This window comes from Triticum dicoccoides, chromosome 1A, assembly GCF_002162155.2.
Source record: "Triticum dicoccoides isolate Atlit2015 ecotype Zavitan chromosome 1A, WEW_v2.0, whole genome shotgun sequence".
Classification (NCBI taxonomy): Eukaryota; Viridiplantae; Streptophyta; class Magnoliopsida; order Poales; family Poaceae; genus Triticum; species Triticum dicoccoides.
Genome location: NC_041380.1, coordinates 80,964,668 through 80,985,773, shown reverse-complemented (window position 1 = coordinate 80,985,773; position 21,106 = coordinate 80,964,668). Strand labels below are relative to the sequence as shown.

Genomic DNA, 21,106 nt, shown 5'->3' with positions numbered 1-21,106 from the left:
GGTGTGGAGGGCTGGATGAACAATAGACGGTGGAGGGGTGGTTGACAGGACCCCGTGGTCTGGAGGGCTGGATGAACAACAGACGGTGGAGGGGTGCCCGTGGAGGGGTGGTTGAATAGGACCCCGTGGTGTGGAGGGCTGGATGAACAGTAGACGGTGGAGGGGTGATTGAACAGTAGCCGGTGGAGTAGCGCGTGGTGGAGGCTGGATGAACAGGAGCCCGTGGAGGCTGGATGAGCAAGAGCCCGTGGAGGCTGGAGGAGGTCGATGGTGGAGATGAACAGTATCCCGTGGAGTCCCGTTTTGCGGTACGCCACACCCCTCCCGATGAACATGACCCCCATTTCGACCGTAGCGCTCCAACACAAGTCCGTTTTGTCTGTTTTGCGGTACGCCACACCCCTCCCGATCAACAGGACCCCCGTTTCGACCGTAGGAGGTCCGTTTCCTCCGTTTTGCGGTACGCCTGTCACACCCCGGATGTAATTTACCTTATATGTATCCCAACTCTTGCCGTTTCCGGCACTAAGTTATTTTATTTTCCTCAGGTTCGGGTTTTTGTCTCCGTGTGTTGTTGCCTTTGTCATGCATCTCATATCATGTCATCATGTGCATTGCATTTGCATACATGTTCGTCTCATGCATCCGAGCATTTTCCCCGTTGTCCATTTTGCATTCCGGCGCTCCTATCTCCTCCGGTGGTCCTTTCTACATCTTTTCGTGTGTGGGGGTTAAACATTTCCGGATTGGACCGAGACTTGCCATGCGGCCTTGGTTTACTACCGGTAGACTGCCTGTCAAGTTTCGTGCCATTTGGACTTCGTTTGATACTCCAACGGTTAACCGAGGGACCGAAAAGACCTCGTTTGTGTTGCAGCCAAGCACCCTTCCAATTTGGCCCAAAACCCACCAAAACCTCTCCCATCGTCTAGAGCGTTCGATCACGAGCGCGTGGCCGCAAATCGCACTCCATTTGGAGCTTCCTAGCTCCTCCTACCTATAAAACTAGGTCTCCTCCAAAAATTCGCGGATCATTTCGCACCCTAACCCTAAAATCCGCTCCTCCGCCGCCGGACATGTCCGCCTCCTAGCCGGACGTCGCCGCCGACCACTCCCGTGACGCCATGTGGCGCCCCCGTGCCCACATCGCCGCCACTCCTCCGCGCGGCCCGGCGAGCCCGCGGGAGGCCCGCCTGAGTTGCCCACCGGGCCAGTGGACCGCGACCCCGCCGCCCTTTCTCCTCCCGAGGCGCGCTGCCCTCTCCTCGCCAGCGCCCGACGCCGACAGGCCACCGTCGCCTCACCTTGCCGCCACCGTCCCGGCGCCGTCGCGCGCTACCCGAGGCCACCTCGTCGTCCGAGCCCGCCGCCGCCGCCTCCTTGCCGCCCATCGTCACCGGCAAGCGCCGCCCCGGCCTCCTCTTCTTCAACTCCGGCGATTCTCCGGCGTCTACAGTGCTTCCGACGAACCTCGGGTTCCGTGCGGATCTGGATCCAGATCTGAGATCTTATTCTACTCGGTTAACTTTTCCCCAGAGAACCCTAATTTTTTTGCATTCTTGCACATGCTATAACTCTACATCCCTAGCTCTGATTTGCGCGTGTAGCATATCAAAATGTTTGTCTCAACGAGGGCATCATTTCATCTCATTGAATCATTTTCATTTGAGCTCATTTTGATGCCCGAAATGCTATTGGAAGAGGGCTATGTGATAAATTTGTCAGATCTGCTGCATCAAATAGCAATTTGTCATTTTTGCCATGATTAATGTGTGCATGATATGCTCGTAAGCTCTAAATGAGTTTTGTTATATGCCATGCCATCTTTACAGAGGTGCTTACCATGTATTTTTGTGGTATGTGTGGTGACTAGCACAAGCTTGCAAAGTAGTGCAATCGGTAATGCTGATTTCAGGGACTTAGAATTTCACTAAGTCCTTGTCCTGATTTCGTCGTTATACCATATGTTCTTGTTGTTTCCTAGTGATCCGTGCCTCTTTTGAGGATGATCATTAAGGATGATTTGTTAAAATTGTGGTGCCCTATCCATCTGTGGCTTTGTTTGAATTTATGGAGCAATCTAGCTTGAGCCAATCGAGCTCTACTTTTGCTATTTCGTGAATCCTGGCAGATTGTTGACTTGTTAGCGATTTTGCCGAGGATGTTGCTATTGATCCGTGCATGCTATATTGTTATTCTTTCCATGGCTAGCATCTATGCCATGTATTCTTGATGTGTGTATGCTTAGTTTTTCATGCCATGCTCTGTACTGAGTGCATCGAGCTCGTAAACATGCCTACTCGTTAACAGATTTGCATGCTCCAGTTTTTCACTAAGTCTGTAATCTGATTATGTTTTTGCCATGTTCACATGCTTGCAATTGTATTTTCTGGTTCCTTTTGGCTCAAGGTCACTAAGGGACATTTGTTAAGTGCTTTGAGTAGATTCTTGCCATGTCTTGTTTTTCCATGTTAAGTTCCTGTAGCATGTAGTTTTCATACTCCAAAGTGTGCTTCCTGATGTTAAATTCCAGACTAGTGTTAATTTCACTAAGTCTGAAACCTGTTATCGTTTGCATTTTTTCCATGCTTGTTTGAACCTGTTAATGGATGAATTAGCCGTAGATCAGTGTTCATCTTTTGTCAAGCATCATGAATTGATCCCTGCCATGTATTTTGTTGTCATGTTTGAGTGTTGTAGCATAATTATCTTTATGCATTTAGATGGCTACTTGCTGATTATCGCAGACCAGTGCCATATTTGTTTTGTTTGCCATTTCTCAACCGTGCATCCGATTCTGGTGATCTTTATATCGATTTCAACCGAAATCACCTCACCTTTCCAGTGGCACTCTTAGATTTCCAAGTTGAGGCCAGGTTGAATCATTCCTTGTCAAATCATGCATATGCATCACATATCACGTCCCGCATAGCATACCATGTTTGCATCTTGTTGTTTGAGCATTGCACGTGGTTGATTGTGTTCCTTTTTCTTATTTGTCTTGTTTGGGTAGAGCTGGGAGACGAGTTCGCTAACAAGGAGCCCGTTGAGTTTGCTTACGAGGATCAAGTCAACTCTGACAACTTTTCAGGCAAGATGATCATACCCTCGAAATCACTTCTATCTTCACTTGCTAGATGCTCGCTCTTTTGCTATGCCTATGCTACGATACCTACCACTTGCTTATCATGCCTCCCAAATTGCCACGTCAAACCTCTAACCCACCATGTCCTAGCAAACCGTTGATTGGCTATGTTACCGCTTTGCTCAGCCATCTTATAGCATTGCTAGTTGCAGGTGAAGATTGGAGATCATTCCTTGTTGGAACATTGTTCATTATTGGGATATCACCATATTATCTTGTTTATATTAACGCACCTATATACTTGGTAAAGGGTGGAAGGCTCGGCCTTTTGCCTAATGTTTTGTTCCACTCTTGCCGCCCTAGTTTCCGTCATATCGGTGTTATGTTCCTGGATTTTGCGTTCCTTACGCGGTTGGGTTATAATGGGAACCCCTTGACAGTTCGCCTTGAATAAAACTCCTCCAGCAATACCCAACCTTGGTTTTACCATTTGCCACCTAGCCTCTTTTTCCCTTGGGTTTCCGGAGCCCAAGGGTCATCTTTATTTAAACCCCCCTGGGCCAGTGCTCCTCTGAGTGTTGGTCCGACCGAGTAGACTGCGGGGCCACCTCGGGGCAACTTGAGGGTTGGTTTTACTCGTAGGATGTCTCATCTGAGTGTGCCCTGAGAACGAGATATGTGCAGCTCCTATCGGGATTTGTCGGCACATTCGGGCGGTGTTGCTGGACTTGTTTTACCATTCTCGAGGATGTCTTGTAAAACCGGGATGCCGAGTCTGATCGGAATGTCTTGGGAGAAGGAATATCCTTCGTTGACCGTGAGAGCTTGTGATGGGCTAAGTTGGTACTCCCCTGTAGGGATTTGAACTTTCGAAAGCCATGCCCGCGGTTATGGGCAGATGGGAATTTGTTAATGTCTGGTTGTAGATAACATGAAACTTAACTTAATTAAAATTAATCAACCGCGTGTGTAACCGTGATGGTCTCTTCTCGACGGAGTCTGGGAAGTGAACACGGTGTTGGAGTAATGCTTGACGTAGGTTGTTCTAGGATCACTTCTTGATCATAGTTGTTCGACCGTGCTTTTGCCTTCTCTTCTTGCTCTCTTTTGTGAACAGGATAGCCACCATATATGCTAGTCACTTGCTGCAGCTCCACATATTCCCTTGCCTTACCTATAAGCTTAAATAGTCTTGATCGCGAGGGTGCAAGATTGCTGAGTCCACGTGACTCACAGATTACTTCCAAACCAGATGCAAGGACCGATGATACCGCTCCAGACGATGCGCTTGAGATCAAGTGGGAGTTTGATGAAGACTCTCGTTGTTACTATGTGTCCTTCACAGATGATCATTAGTGGTGCCCAGTTGGAGCGATCGGGGACCATGTCGCATGTTGGGGTTGATCTTTTATTTTGGTACCGTAGTCGGACCATGAGTGTATTGGATGATTGTAATGTTATTCATGTATTTGTGTGACGTGGCGAGTGTAAGCCAACTATGTAATTTTTTCCCCTTTTATATATTTACATGGGTTGTTGTGAAGATTACCTTACTTGCGACATTGCTTTCAGTGTGGTTATGCCTCTAAGTCGTGCTTCGACACGTAGGAGATATAGCCGCATCGAGGGCGTTACAAGTTGGTAATCAGAGCCTTCGCCGACCTTAGGAGCCCCCTGCTTGATCAAATCATTGGCGTTGTTGAGTCTAGAAAAACGTTTTGAATCATTTAGGAATTATATATCGTAGAGTTTAGGAATTCTTTTTACTCCCCAGTCCCTTCACCGCTCTGGTAAGGCATGCTGACGTAGATTTTTGACTCTTCTCTTCTCAAATTTCACTAAAAACATTTTAGGATCACGCGGGTATCTTGGAATCGTTCAGATCGATTTGTGACGAGAACATTGTTCTTGGTGCCTCCTGTCATTTAGGGGTTGTGGCAGTGTCCTGGGGAGTTGATCTCCGAGGTGTTGTCGTCACAATTTTATCGTTGAAATTCTGGAATACCTGAGTTTCGCCGACATCGAAAATCTCTTTTATGCAGTTGTTGGTGAGATAACATCGACGCCACCCAGTACTGGGGCGGGTGTTCGGGAGTATTGCCATAACTTGTATAACGTATGCTTTTCGAAGGTTGAGGTAGACGATTTCCGAAGTTTTTCTCGGTTATGTGTTGAAGGATGGATATAGCTGGATGTAGGATTTGCTAGATTTGGGTGAGATATTATGCTTCCCCTGTATCCCCAACACCTAATTGCATAACCGGAAAGGTTCGGGAGTTTCATAGGTGGGAATTCTTGTAGCTCTAGTTCTTCTTCCACGGATATTTGGTTTGAGATTGGGTGATCCTTACCGAGTATTCGTTCTTGTTCCGTACCTTGTTGGTTTTATTCTTCTACCTCAATTCTATGTGGCTTCTCAATTTATGGATATGTGACCATTTCAATTGGAATACATTCGTTCATTTGGTTCGGATGTGAAGACTATATGTTGCAATTTCAACCTGTTTGATTCAGCTTCAATATTTGTCTGTCATTGTGCTAATGGATGTCAACCTCTTCAGGATGGCTCCTCCAACGCGCACAACTCCGAATCCTGATCCGCCACCACCACCTCCACATCCTGAGGCATGGCAAGCTGTGTTGGCCACTACCAATGCAAACACGCAGCTGATCATGCAACTTCTTCAAGAGCGCAACCAAGGGAGCCAGGGCCAGGGCAACAATCAGAATCACTTTGCTACACTCAACCAGTTCCTTGCTAACCAGCCAAAGACCTTCAGCAATTGTGTTGAGGCAACTGACACTGATGATTGGCTCGTGGACATATGCAAGCATTTCGAGTGCAGTAGCGTCAGCCCTGAGGACTTTGTTAAGTTCGCTTCCTTCCAACTCAAAGACCAAGCTGCAGAATGGTTTCAGCAGTACAAAGATTCCAGAGGAGGCCGTGTGATTACCTGGGATGAATTCCATCAAGACTTCAAAGCTCATCATATTCCTCAGAGCGTGGTTGAAAGCTAGCGTGAGGAATTCCGCAACCTGAAGCAAAGATCTATGTCTGTTTACGAGTACAACAAGATGTTTCAGAAGCTCGCCCGTTTTGCTAAGCAGGATGTCCCTGACGAGAAGAGCATGATATACCAGTTCAGGGGTGGTCTCAGAGAAGAAATCCAGCTAGCTCTCGTTCTCTTTGAGCCCAAGAGGTACGATGAGTTTTACAACATGGCAATGAAGCAATAGACTGCTCAACTGAAGTGCGATGCTTCCAAGAAGCGAGTCAGAGATGCTACTCCTTCTTCCTCAACTCAAGTGGCTAAGCAGCAGAAGTATTGGCTTCCTCCTCCTCCGTTCCGTCAGCCTTATCAGCAGAAGCACAAAGGTGGCAGTGGATCTTCCCACCCACCCAACCCTGGCTTTCAGAACAAGACTTCGTCTCAAGATCCAAGATCAAGTGCTCCGTATCACCGTCCGCTTTCAGAGGTCACGTGCAACAAGTGCCAACAGAAGGGTCACTATGCCAACAAATGCTTCAATCAGAGGCGTCTCCCTCCTCCTCCTGTGAGATCGGCAAGTACAGCTGTGGTCAAGCATAACCCCAAGCACGCCAAGGTCAACTTGTTGAATGGAGCTCAGGCAGAGGACTCGCCAGATGTCATCATGGGTAACCTTCCTGTTAACGATGTTCCCGCAAAAGTACATTTTGACACTGGTGCATCGCATTCTTTCTTATCATTCCCATTTGCATCGAAGCACAATGTTGATACTGAGGTTATGCCCAAAGTCATGCAAGTTGTTTCTCCCAGCAAGCTTTTGACTTCTAGTTTGGTTGCTCCCGATGTCTCTATCACGTTGGGCGACTACAAGTTTCTGTCCTCTCCAGTGGTTCTTGCAAACTCGGATATTGATCTTATTCTTGGAATGGATTGGCTTTCTAAGCACAAGGCGCATCTTGATTGTGCTGCCAGGTAGATTCAATTGACTCATTCGTCTGAGGATGTAATTGTCTTTGCCGCTCGTGATGATACCATCCGTCTATTTTCTCTCAATGAGATTGACCACATTGAGATGGACTTCGTGACTGGGTTTCCAAAGTCCAAGCGTGGCAATGATGCTATATTCATTGTCATCGACAAACTCACTAAAGTGGCTCATTTCCTGCCTATCAAAGAGTCTATCACTGCAGCTCAATTGGCGAAGCTTTATACCTCTCGGACTGTCTCTCTGCACGGCATTCCACAGTTGATCTCTTCAGACCATGGCAGCATCTTTACCTCCAAGTTTTGGGATTCTTTTCAGAAGGCCATGGGCACCAACATCCGTTTCAGCACAGCTTTTCATCCGCAAACTAGCGGTCAAGTCAAGCGTGTCAATCTGATTCTTGAATATATGCTCAAGGCTTGCGTTATCTCTTTCGGCATGAAGTGGGAAGATTGTCTTCCATATGACGAGTTCTCCTACAACAACAGCTTTCAGGCGAGTTCGGGCAAGGCCCCATTTGAAATTCTCTATGGCAGGAAGTGTTGTACTCCTCTTAACTGGTCAGAGACCGGTGAATGTCAACTTATTGGAAATGACTTGATCACAGAGGCAAAGGAAATGTGCAAAGTCATTCGTGATAACCTCAAAGAAGTGCAATCGTGCCGGAAGAGCTACTATGATAGTAAGCATCGTGATTTGGCTTTCGAGATCGGAGACCATGTTTACCTCCGCGTCTCTCCAATGAAAGGTACTCGTCGCTTCGGTATAAAAGGGAAGCTTTCCCCTAGATACGTGGGTCCTTTCAAGATCGTCAGCAAGAGAGGCGATCTCGCCTATCAACTCGAGCTTCCTTCAAACTTTGCAAACGTGCACGACGTGTTCCATGTCTCTCAGGTCCGCAAGTGCTTCAAGACTCCTGACCGCACCGTCAACTTCGAAGACATTGATCTCCAAGCAGACCTCTCTTATCGTGAGCACCCAGTTGCTATTCTTGAAGAGACTGAATGCAAGACTCGCAATAAGTCAATCAAATTCCTCAAAGTCAAGTGGTCACACCATTCTGATCGTGAAGCCACCTGGGAACGCGAGGATCACCTCCGTTCTGAGTACCCGGCATTTTTCCAGTCCTAGATATCGGGACGAGATCCTTTCGTAGTGGTGGAGTGTTGTAACACCCCGGATGTAATTTACCTTATATGTATCCCAACTCTTGCCGTTTCCGGCACTAAGTTATTTTATTTTCCTCGGGTTCGGGTTTTTGTCTCTGTGTGTCGTTGCCTTTGTCATGCATCTCATATCATGTCATCATGTGCATTGCATTTGCATACGTGTTCGTCTCATGCATCCAAGCATTTTCCCCGTTGTCCGTTTTCCATTCCGGCACTCCTATCTCCTCCGGTGGTCCTTCTACCTCTTTTCATGTGTGTGGGGGTTAAACATTTCCGAATTGGACCGAGACTTGCCATGCGGCCTTGGTTTACTACCGGTAGACCGCCTGTCAAGTTTCGTGCCATTTGGACTTCGTTTGATACTCCAACGGTTAACCGAGGGACCGAAAAGGCCTCGTTTGTGTTGCAGCCCAACACCCTTCCAATTTGGCCCAAACCCCACCAAAACCTCTCCCATCATCTAGAGCGTTTGATCACGAGCGTGTGGCCGCAAACTGCACTCCATTTGGAGCTTCCTAGCTCCTCCTACCTATAAAACTAGGTCTCCTCCAAAAATTCGCGGATCATTTCGCACCCTAACCCTAAAATCTGCTCCTCCGCCGTCGAACATGTCCGCCTCCTAGCCGGACGTCGCCGCCGAACACTCCCGTGATGCCACGTGGCGCCCCCGCGCCCACATCACCGCCACTCCTCCGCGCGGCCCAGCGAGCCCGCGGGAGGCCCGCCTGAGTTGCCCACCGGGCCAGTGGACCGCGACCCCGCCGCCCTCTCCTCGCCGGCGCCCGACACCGACCGGCCGCCGCCGCCTCACCTCGCCTCCGCCACCCCGGTGCCGTCGCGCGCTGCCCGAGGCCACCTCGTTGTCCGAGCCCGCCGCCGCCGCCTCCTCGCCTCCCCTCCTCGCCGGCAACCACCGCCCCGGCCGCCTCTTCTTCAACTCTGGCGATTCTCTGGCGTTGACAGTGCTTCCCGCGAACCTCGGGTTCCGTGCAGATCTGGATGCAAATCTGAGATCTTATTCTACTCGGTCGACTTTTCCCCAGAGAACCCTAATTTTTTTGCACTCTTGCACATGCTATAACTCCACATCCTTACGAATACAAGAGTGGTTTTTTTTGTTTTGGGTATAGCAGGACTTGAACCTGCGACCATTAGGTTAAAAGCCCAATGCTCTACCAACTGAGCTATACACTCGATTTTACAAGAAGGCTTGGTGCGGAAAAGAAAAGAGGGCGGCCTGGCCCCTTTTCTTCTTATCATATCACAAGGGCGCGGCTCTGTATGGTATAGTACTGTGGAGCAAGTTTGGGAGTCCTTTCCACTCATTGAGGATTCTATCTAAAAAAGAAGGTCAACGAGGGAGACTACTTTGAAGTCCGGGCTGAACAAACTACTTCTCCTGCTACCAAAACAGAGAAATAAGGAAATAAGATGGATTCGTCTAATAAAATACCCAATGCCTATAGTTGAAGAATTGTTGGATGAGTTATCTTGTGCTGTTTGGTTTACTAAGCTGGATCTGAGAGTTGGTTACCATCAGATAAGATTACATGAAGCATACGAATACAAAACGGCATTCAAGACACACGTCACCATGAATTTTAGGCTATTTGGGCTCACAAATGCACCACCCTCCCTCCAGAGTGCTATGAACACAATTCTGGCTGAGCTGACTAGGGTTTGTGTACTTGTTTTTGTTGATGACATCTTAATCTACAGCAAATCCTTGCAAGATCAAGTCACCCATTTGCGGCAAGTATTTGACCTTCTGAAGCAGAATCAACTATATGTGAAGTTGAATAAATGTTCATTTGCTCAACCACAGATAGAATACCTGGGTCATGTCATTAGTGGGCAAAGGGTGGCTACAGACTAAAAGAAGATCCTCACAGTGAAAGAGTGGCCTACTTCCAAGTCAAGCACATTAGAGTTTGGGCTTAGCAGGACAGGCGTTTCATTCACAGGAGCTTAGCTCATTTGACTGCTCAAAGACTTAAAACACCAATGCAGCACAAAGCTTTCCTTTCCTCAAGCTCATGGGATTACAATATACCATCCAATAAAAGGCTCAGAGAATAGGGCAGCTGATGCACCACTATCTAGATTACATGAGCCAGATGAACTGAATGCCATTACTTCCTGTCAACCACAATGGCTCACTGATATTGTTGCAGGGTACAGCAAAGACACATTCACCCAGAATTTACTATCTGAATTGGCAGTCCTGAGCACTCACAAGAATAGCAAATATTCATTGCATAAGAGGGTCATTCGATATAGAGGAAGAGTATGGGTTGGTGCAAACTTCTAAATGAAAAAAACATCTTGCAAGAACTTCATGCCAGTGGTATTGGTGCCCACTCTGGCATTACTGCTACTTATCACCGCATCAAGGCACTATTTGCTTGGACAGGAATCTTTCAATCAGTGGAATCTTTTGTCAACAAGTGTCAAATCTGTCAGCAAGCTAAGGTAGAACATTAAAAACTCCCTGGCCTCTTCGATCCTCTACCCATTCCTGATGAAGCATGGTCCATTATCAACATTGACTTCATCACTGGATTACCAAAGTCCCATTACTATGATTCAATTCAGGTGGTGCACGAGACAAGCCAAACAAACAGAAACCGAATTAATACCGAAGAACACAAGCTGTGGGCCATAAAGTGGAAACGGTTGCAGGCCAAAGTTGTCCCCCTTTGCCACTAAGACTTGAATCTTTAACCATCGGAATACCCGGTACTCTCTGTACCAAACAGGCAAGATAGTCTTATCTTGAACTCTGTCCCTTCTCTAATGATTGACAGGTTTAGTGCTTGGTAGTAAGGGTATTTTGTGGTCTATTGTCCTCCTAGGAGGTCACTCTGTAGGCTCAGCAAACAATTCACTGAAGCCATTCAAGACCGCTTGCAGGGCAGACAGACCATTGACTTGACATGACCGTAATACATACACAATAGGAAGGATAAGCTATAAGATAGAGATCCGGATTGTTGTGCTTCGGAATAAAGAAGAATACCATCTTTTCTAATCAAATACGAATACCATCTTATTGATTTAGTCAGCTTGCATCAACACATAAGATGTGATATGAGTAGTGGGAAATAAACTCTTCTTTGATCACTTGAAACATAGTAGAAAGCATCCAAAACAGAATGAAATGCTGTTCAAAAGAAGAAGCTACCTGGCCCAACCACTACACCATTTTGCCTAATGTGTGACTACCCATATCAGTTACAACATCTTCCGTTTCCAAGTTTTCAGTGCCTTTTTCTTATAGTATACAAAATAGGATTCTGGATTGCTCTTCATTTTGTTCAATTTATCCCCTTGCTTTTCAACGTATATATATTAACCCGCCTTGTTTACCTATTTCTTCTACAATTCACATGACTCATTGAAACCAACTTTCTCCTTCCTACATTTTGTCTCTACAACAGTTATCCTGTATAATGATTTCTTTTTGGTCGCTACTCTCTTAACCGACGAGTCGAAGAGGATACGAATGTCCATTCACCCTACCGCCCATCTTCCTTCTAGCTTACTTGATCAACGACAAGTAAAGATCCCGGAAAAGATCCAAGGGAGTACAATACACTTTATATTCACGTCTTGAATAATGAGGGGGGTAATGAAGAAAGTCCGATTTCTCTCTCCTTTGCGGATATGCCCTTATTCAGCTCTTGAAAGAAAGAGAGATAGAAAGAGAGAATGATCAAACTCAACTAGACGGCAGTTCCTCTTGTTCAAACCTCTCTTGCCGAGTCTTCTCCTCATAGCAAGTTTCGCTCTCGTTTCGCGTCACTACTAGGAAAAGGCCTACTAATGGCGCACCTAATTTGGCCATTAATGGCGCATTAGTGGTGCGCCATTAGTGCCACGCCATTAGTATATTTTACTAATGGCGCACCACTGGTGCGCCATTAGTATCTGGTATACTAATGGCGCGCCATTAGTATATACAACAGTGCGCCATTAGTATGCCTCCCAGGGGGCCATGTATAGCAGGTGCTTTGGCATACTAATGGCACACAACCACAGGATGCGCCATTAGTAACTTCGGCATACTAATGGCACACTGTTTAATGATGCGCCATTAGTATCCTTTGGCATACTAATGGAGCACTATGATGTGATGCGCCATTAGTATGAATATTAGGTTTTTTTTTAATTTTCTGTTTTTTGCACAGGTTACAAAATGTATAATTGGACAAAATATAGACAGCACACATCAACAACAGATTCATCGAATACAATAGAAGATTAGTCTCTGAATACAATTCATCATTTTAGTCTCCGAATACAATTCATCATATTAGTCTCTGAATTGAAAAGACCGAACAAAGATAGAACAATATATTACAAGTCTCGAGACCGCGAGTTTTTCTTCACATTACAAGTCGATATCGATCATCTAAACTACCATCACATAGAAGAGAGCTGCGGTCATCACGATGAGCATCATCACGATGAAACTCGTCTTCATCCGGTTCCTCCAACGCTCCCTCCCCTCTCCCGCTAGATAGCGGGCGTATCTAGATTTGGCCTTGGCCCTAGTGGCGTACCCTTTGTAACTGTTACCGCTGAATCGGTGAACCTGTCTCCGACACTCCTCCCAGTCGTCGTAGACTCCGGGAACCTTACCCTTGTACACGACATACCACGGCATCGCTATGCAGTAGCCAAACGAAACGTTAGTACCAATTCACAGACAATACATAAGCAATATATAAGTATGCAACAGAACGATCGGAAGAGAAAAGGAAGACATTAATAGCATCGATTACATCTAAGTTGAACGACTCTCGAAACCAAAGAGACATACTACAAGTTCATTAAAGTTTAATTACAACATGAGCCAATCGATGTTTCAGAACTAGCCACAGCATCTCTACTTTCGACTCGACTCAAGGGACCGGAGCGTGGATGAAGCCGCCATCTATCGTGGGAGTCATGAAACAACGGGCGTTGTCAACCTGCATTTGTAGGATTGTGTCGATGTCACTGTTGGACGGTTGATTTCTAAGGTAGAACTGCCCCGAGGTACGAAGGACATCTTGATGGATGATTTCCGCAAACTCCGACTAGATGCGAAAGAATTCTTGTCTGATGTCCGCGTCCTGGATTGCCGACACGCTCGCGGCCCAATATTTGAGTCTACTCAGTAGCAGAAGTTGATGATGGTCCCGTACGATCGCCCGCATGTGATGGATGGCATAGTAGGCACCCTTATGACCGCCAGGCGGCTGCTTGACGCAGCAGAACGTCGTATTGTGGGAGAACACGTGCTTGCCGTACTTACGAATAGGCCTGGTGAAGGTGCCTCCAGATTTGACATAGCCGGGGAGAACATAATCAAGAACCTTCTTGACATTTGTGTAGTCTACGTTCGACTGACGGTCCGGGTCGAAATATGTGGCCATGGAATATTTGGGGCTTAGGAGGATGAGCGTGCAATGTGTGTCACTGCAGAAAACACGGAATGTTAAAAGAAAAACGATCAAAATCTAAGAATTCATATGTTACGGGGCGGTTGAGGGGAGGACTTACTCGGGAAAGTAAGGCACGAGGAAGTTATCCTTATCTTGGTTTGCCAGAATGACGCCTTCGAGGTAAGAACTCGCGACTTGCCGGTCCCCAGCGCTGCCCAAGATCTTGGCACGCATGTAGAAGGGGTCGACTATCACGATGTCCGGGGTCTTGTCGCGAATGATCCTTCTCTGGCACCTTGGCCGCGAAAACCGGGTATGCCACATCCTTCTCTCCGAGACGCCGCTTCTCCAAAGAAAGAACACTGTCATGCAGACTCCACATAGCACCGGTTGCAGCATCGAGCATATGTCTCGGTAGCATCAGTCTACCCGCCACATGCACCCTCCTCGAGATATCCTCAGGTGAAGGTGGCCCGTCCTGAGCACGGATCGTACTCGGTGCCGGCTGGCCCGCACCCTTGTTAGTCTTTCTTTTGCGTGCCTTCTTCTTCTCCTGTAATGGGACCGAGTTCTGCTCATAGACCGCCTTTTTGAGTGTGTTGGGGCTGATCATATTTCGCACCTCGCCTATCTGAGGCTCGGTGAAGTCGGCAGCTGGAGGCGTCTCCTGAGAGCTGAACTGCAGACGACGCCTGTTGCAACTTGGCTTATCCACGGTACCAGCTAGATCGTGCACGTCTTTTGTTGGGTTGGGTTCTTGAGAAGGAGGCCCCATGAAGTCGCCACCGTACCCATGATCGGCAAAGTACTGATCGACGTTGGCAAATGTATCATCGTCGTCGTCGTTTTGATCCTGTGCCATATGCATGTTTGGATCCAGTGGCATAGGGATGTCCGGCACCGTTGCGGCGGTCTTGCCATGGGGCCGACTTGGCGCCGGCACGACTGGCGGTGTTGTCTTTGGGGTGGTGTCCCCCGCCCCCAAACGAATCTGGCTCTTCGGCCAAAGCAGGGGCCAGCTCAGGCAGGCGCTGAGGGTCATCACGTCATCATCGTCGGCCCCGACGGGTCGAATTGGAGGTAACAACTCATCGCAGCCTAGCAGCACCCGAACCAGTTGAACCCTAAACAAGTTGGGTGGCATCTGGGTACCGTGGAACAAGGGGTTGCCCGGTTGAACGATTTTGCCCTTGGCGACATCGACCAACTCGTTGTTCACGAAGTGCAGGAGAGTGCACAGAACGTCGGCGGCGCCCTGCGAAAACATGTAGGACGTCAGGGATGCCCAGTCAAAGGCAAGGAGATGAAGTCCTCAGCCGAGAGAGGCTTAATTAGTTACCATGATGATGGGGTCGAGCTCGGCTAATGTCGAGGCACCACCAACAGCGGGCGTGCAGTTGACGGAGGGGCCGCTTGATGCAGAGGTGCCGGCCGATGTACACCCGGGTGCATTAAGCTCCCGTGCCGGCGTCGGAGACACCAATGCCGCCTCCGCCGGAGACACCAATGGCCCCGCCATCGCGTTCTGCGAGTTGCTGGACGTGAAGCTAGGAATCGGGGGCGGCCCCTGTTGTCCGCCCGCAATCCACGCACTAATCCCCTGGATCAAGGTAGGCACAATGGCGGTGATCATCGCTCCGAGTTGTTGTTGCACTTGCTCTTGGACAATCTCCGGAATCCACGCCACCTGTCCCCTGAGTTCTTTAACCTCACGCGCGTGGCTTTCCGAGCTGGTCTTTTTCTCCTTTCGCCCACCAGTGTTATAGTATGACGGCCATTTTGTCGACAAGCCTTTGCCGGCCACACGACCAGCTGACGTCGGCTTACTGAGCTTATCCTTGTTCTTCATTACATTCAACGCCCTATTTAGAGTGGTGTCCCAAGGGTTGCTCTTAGTCGACCCCGCGCTACTGCTTTCAGTCGCCTACGGAAGGAATGTGAACCATTTACAAATTTGGCTTCATTAATTAGAATGCAACCATATGGAGCTAATTACGCGGGGGTGTATTCCTTACCAGAACAAGCTCAAGCGCCCTGGTCTTCGGATCCGTGGTAAGCTCCTTTGTTTTCGTGTCCTTGTACCGGGCCCTGACAAAGTTCCTGGTCTGCTTGTCACCTTATTTATCGAAGAGGGGCGGTAGGCCTTGCTCGGCACGGTCCGTCTCCTCCTTGTCCCATATAGGCTCCGCCACTTTGTAACCGCCGGGACCGAGTGTGTGTTCCCCTAAGTTTAGCTCCCGCATTTCTTTCCCCCCACTTACTTGATTCGGAGCTTGCAGTGCTCGAGCAATTGATCTTGAAGTCGTTGTAGTCATCTTCGGTGATCGAAGGATTTTTCTCCTTGATCTTCTCATAACTCTCACCTTTCTCGATCATTCTCTTCACATTGCTTTTCCAAGTAGACAGGGCCTTGCTCATCTTCGTGAGGGCAGCATTGTTCACTTTATTCCCTTTGAGGCTGGTGTTTTCAAATTCAGCGGGGAACTTGTATCGTTCGTGCAGCTTCGTGAAGAGGAGGTTGCGCAAATTCCCTCGGTCAGGATGCCTCAGGTTCTCGGTGTTGATTGAGACGGTGCTCTGGAGAATGCACCCGAGCTGAAGCGAGTACCCCTTGACTATTCGTTCGGGCGCCGTTGGATTCCCGTCGGAGTCCACTTCAGTAACTTCCTCCTTAAGGGTGCGGAGCACGGTCGGGCGCCGGTCCTTCCGTTGCCTCTTCGGTTGGCTGCCATCTGTGCGTGCGCCGCCATCATCAGTGGTGGCATCCTCGGCAGCACCATCAGTGGTGGCATCAGTGGGGTCATCCTCGGCAGTACCATCAGTGGTCTCAGGATCGGTGGGGAAGGCAGCGTCCTCATACAAGTGAGGTTGTTCCTCCATCTCCTAGGACAGCTCCCAGAATTTCTTGCCGCCCGAACCCTCGTCCTCATCGTTGTTGGCCGTGTTTCTCTATAAATAGGAACAAAGTTTGGTCAAAAAGTTGGTTATTGTCAAGGAACAAGATCATGGTCTCATCATTTAGGGTTTGTCGACACCGAGGCATCCTAAAAGCTAAGCTTTTATCGTTGAGGGTTTTTCGACACCGAGGCACCCTAAAAGCCTAAGCTTTCATCATTTCGGTTTTTATCGACACCGAGGCACCCTAAAAGCCATGCATTAGTCACAAGTACGCCGGGGCACTTGATCCTACTTAATTAACTACTAAGATACCCCGACCCATGCATTAGTCACAAGTACCCCATATGTCCTATTTTTAGCAAAGTCGTGCTAAAATTCACGGAAAATTTCAGCATGACCTTTGCTGAAAATAGGACATATGGAGTACCCGAATTTGCCGGAACAGAAGTTAATCGACATTCCAGCAAACTCAAGGGCCTCTCGGGTGGACAAGGCAAAAAAGGCCTCCATCACAACAAGTTCTTCTTATCCTCTTCAATTATAATAGGAGCCAATCAAATGGATAAAAGGAGAATTGGTTCATTGCAGGCAAGACTGAGCTGAAACATTCAAGGGAAGTGATCAGCAACTGTACGAAGGCTCTACCAGACGGTGCTCTGAGCCGGCTGGACACATACAAGAAACTAGAATGACTCAGTCAGGTCACTATGTGGCTGAGCCTCTTCAGTCCATGGTTTCGCTACTTATAATAAGGCCTGATGTATTGTAGTTTGAGTGTCAACAAGCAATGTGGTGTAAATATCCATGCCACTGCAATCTACAGCAGTGACCCTGCTTGATCTTTTGGTGCATTTGTTACCACATTCCATTTAACTTTTTACTGAAATGTGATTCAGAAACAATGCAGAGTTGCCTCTGTTTAGATGCAATGACCATCTAAGGTGTAATACGTATTTCGTGATTTACTTCATGAGTTAGACCAGAGATATGTTTTTCTTCTTCTATAAACTTGGTCAAACTTTACAGAAGCTGACTTAGAACAAAGCTAACATGTCTTGATTTCAGACATGAGGAACTAGATGATCGGGTTCACAAAAATGAAACAGGTAGACAACGCCATCATTTACGGCAAACATCACTTACACAAAAATGAACATGATAATTACTTGCACAGAAATGAACATGATAATTTTCTGGACATAATGTCAAGGCTCTGCTCTTGCTCAGGCTGCAGGAAATCCCCAGTCTAGATGCTACAGTTGATTTGATGTGTTGAAAAGATATGAACAACTAAAATACCTAAATAAGTACTCCCTTGGTAAACTAATATAGGACGTTTTAGAGACTTGTGTAGGGAGTACATACACTAGGGAAACACGGTTGAAGATTTATCAGCTGACGTTAATTTGGTATGGTATTTTCTCGCTAAACTTTGGTTAGAGTTCACAAGGTTTGGCTCAGAAGTCAGAACAAAACTGACATGTCATGGAACGGACGGAGTAGATAGTTACATTCACAAAAATGAACCTAGTAAACAAATCATTTATGGTGGCCAGCTGTCGACTCAGTTTGCGCTACAGATATATAGCTAAAATTTATCCACAACAAATAAAAAAACAAAATGGGGACCAACATGCCACATGACAATGCACGACCGAAATAATGAAGGAAAAGGCTAGATGCATATCCATCTAGGGTTGCTGCAGGTATAGCAAACTAGCCATATCATATTTGTCGCAGATTTAATCAAATGCATTATTATTTAGTTCTCTTCACATGAAGAGGATGACCAAAGCCTATCAGGATACAAAACTAGGAGGATCACCATCTAGAATTTTTTTTTGAAACCGTAGAAACCAATGAATCTCTGCATATCAGAAGAAAAACGAGCCTCTTCTGAAGATAGACATAACAGGGGAACTCAGTTTCATTCCCGAACAAGACCATCATGTACACTGACTCTACATATGCTTCAATTGAAAAATTGACCATTTTTTTAGAACAGCGGCCACTAGCTAGCATCAGCACAACCATCCATCCATGGCACAACATAACAGTAGCGCAAGCAGCAGCACAGCACCAGTGGCTCAAGCGGCAGCAGGTAGCACGCGCACGAGAGTAGAAGAGGAGCTCACCGTCCGGTGATGAGGCAGCGGCAGGTCGGCAGCGGCCGGCGTGGAAGAGGAGGCAGAGGCGGGGCGTCGTCGAGGAGGGCGGTGAAGAGGGGGGTGCCAGCGTCTCGCCTGGATGCTCTGCAGACGGGGGAGGGGGCGGCGTCCGGCGGTAGTGGGAGGGCAACAACTTCCAGCGGCGGCTGCTGGTGGGAGAGGGAGGAGGAGCCCGACGAGGTGGACGGGGCGGTGTGGACGGGGCGGCGTCTGGGCCACCAGCGACGAGGGGGAGGAAGGGGAGAGGGAGGCGGCGGGGGCGCGTGGGCGGCTGCGGCGCAGTGGGTCGGGGCAGCGGCGGCGGCGGCACGGTGGAGGGAGGGAGAGGGAACTGGCGAGGGGGAGAGGGAAGGGGGGATCGGGTGAAGGGGGAGAGGGAAGGGGGGATCGCGCACAATACTAATGGCGCACCACCCCTCGGTGCGCCATAAGTACATCCATACTAATGGCGCACCTCACCATGGTGCGCCATTAGTAGCTTTTTTTCTTATAGCAATGGCACAATACTAATGGCGCACCACCCCTCGGTGTGCCATAAGTACATCCATACTAATGGCGCACCTCACCGTGGTGCGCCATTAGTATTTTTTTTCTAAGACAGTAATAATTTTTTAAACTTGTTTAAATAATAACAGTAATATTTTTTATAAGACAGTAACAGTAATATTTTTTTATAAGACAGTAATATTTTTTTAAAAAATATCATTAAATAGTAATGCCGGTGGAGCGGGGTTGGGTGCGCGGGGTGCGGGGGGTCGGCGGCGGCGGTTGAGTAGGGGAATCGAGGGTGCGGGGGGTCGGCGGCGGCAGACGGTGGACCGGGGGGTGCTCGGCGGCGAGGGGGACCGGATCTGGCGAGGTGGGATAGCAATCGAGATGGAGAGGGATCAAGATCGGGTGTCCATGAAATTTAAAAATATTCATGATAGTTCAAAAAGTGCCCATGAAATACAATCGAGAAATGAAGGCTACGATTTAAATACAATCGATCTTAGCTAGCTATCTGTTCACAATCTTCTTGCCCTTCTTTTTCGCAAATGGAGTTCTTCTGTGGAACGGACGTCCTTTAGGTAGGGTGGTCCTGCTTCTTCTTGTGGTGTATGCTGCTACTTCATCATCGTCGTCATGTTCGATCCTCGAGTCGCCATACTTTTCGAAGTCTTGCTCATTGGCTACTCCATCCATTCTGATGATCTTCCTTTTGCCTCTCCTCACGACAACACGATTGGGCTTTGACGGGTCGGTAATGAAGAAGCATTGGTCCACTTGGGAAGCTAGTACCCATGGCTCATTTTTCGCGGTGACGTTTGCGCCCGCAGTCTTGGATTTGGCTTCGGGTATAACCATGGTGGTGAAATACCGTTCTTCTTTTAGGACGCTCTTCGCCCATCTGACACGGAACATCGGGACCTTCTCTCCAGCATAGCTCAGCTCCCAGATCTCCTCGATCCTTCCGTAGTATCTGTCCTTGTCGTTACCGGTGTAGGATTCCATCGTTACGCCGGAGTTATGATAACCATCGCTCTTCATGTCCTTGGCCTCGGTGTAGAATGTGTAGCCGTTGATATCGTAAGCCTCATAGGTCATCAGGTTGTGCTCGGCGCCCTGTGACAAGGCGAATATGAGTTGTTCTTCCGTGGAAGAATCCTCATGTAAAGGGTACGACAGAAGCTTCTGCTTGAACAAACGCGTGAAACATGAGTTGTGCTCTTTGAGTATATCTCCGTCCGTCCTCTATTGGCCTCGGTCATTGTACGTCTTCTTAATAAAGGTTTTGTGCTCTACCACCCAAGGATCGACCACGTCTATGTGTTGTAGCGCGACTAGGTTTGCTCTTTCAAAGTCGGCAAGTCGACCCTCGAAGTCGACATGCATTTCGCGGCGACCCTCACGGTGACCACATCCAGCAAGCCTGCCGAGGTGCGTGTTGACGGGCAGACCAACGGGGTTCTCGATGCCTAGATAATTCGTGCAGTAGGAGATGCACTCTTCGGTCAGAAAGCCCCTGGCTATGCTTCCCTCTGGACATGACATGTTGCGAACGTATCCTTTGATGACACCATTCATCCTTTCGAACGGCATCATGCTGTGCAGGAACGTCGGCCTGAATTGGATGATATCGTCCACTATATGGACCAGCAGATGCACCATAACGTTGAAGAATGCGGGCAGGAAGTACATCTCAAGCTCGCATAGTATCACCACGATCTCTTCCTGTAGCCTTCTGAGTTGCCTCACGCCAACAGACTTCTGAGAGATGACGTCGAAAAAGTTGCATAGGACAAATAGGGTTTCACGGACGTGCGCGTCCATGATCCCACGGATTGCAACTGGAAGTATCTGCGTCATCAGCACGTGACAGTCGTGAGACTTCATCCC

General features: G+C 48.1%; 1 non-coding gene across 1 annotated transcript; it reads right to left on the bottom strand.

Annotated features, from left to right (window-relative positions):
* Positions 1-9,350: 9,350 nt before the first annotated feature.
* On the bottom strand, positions 9,351-9,423 carry TRNAK-UUU. Its single transcript has one exon. It is a non-coding gene; the product is annotated as a tRNA-Lys (tRNA).
* Positions 9,424-21,106: the final 11,683 nt, after the last annotated feature.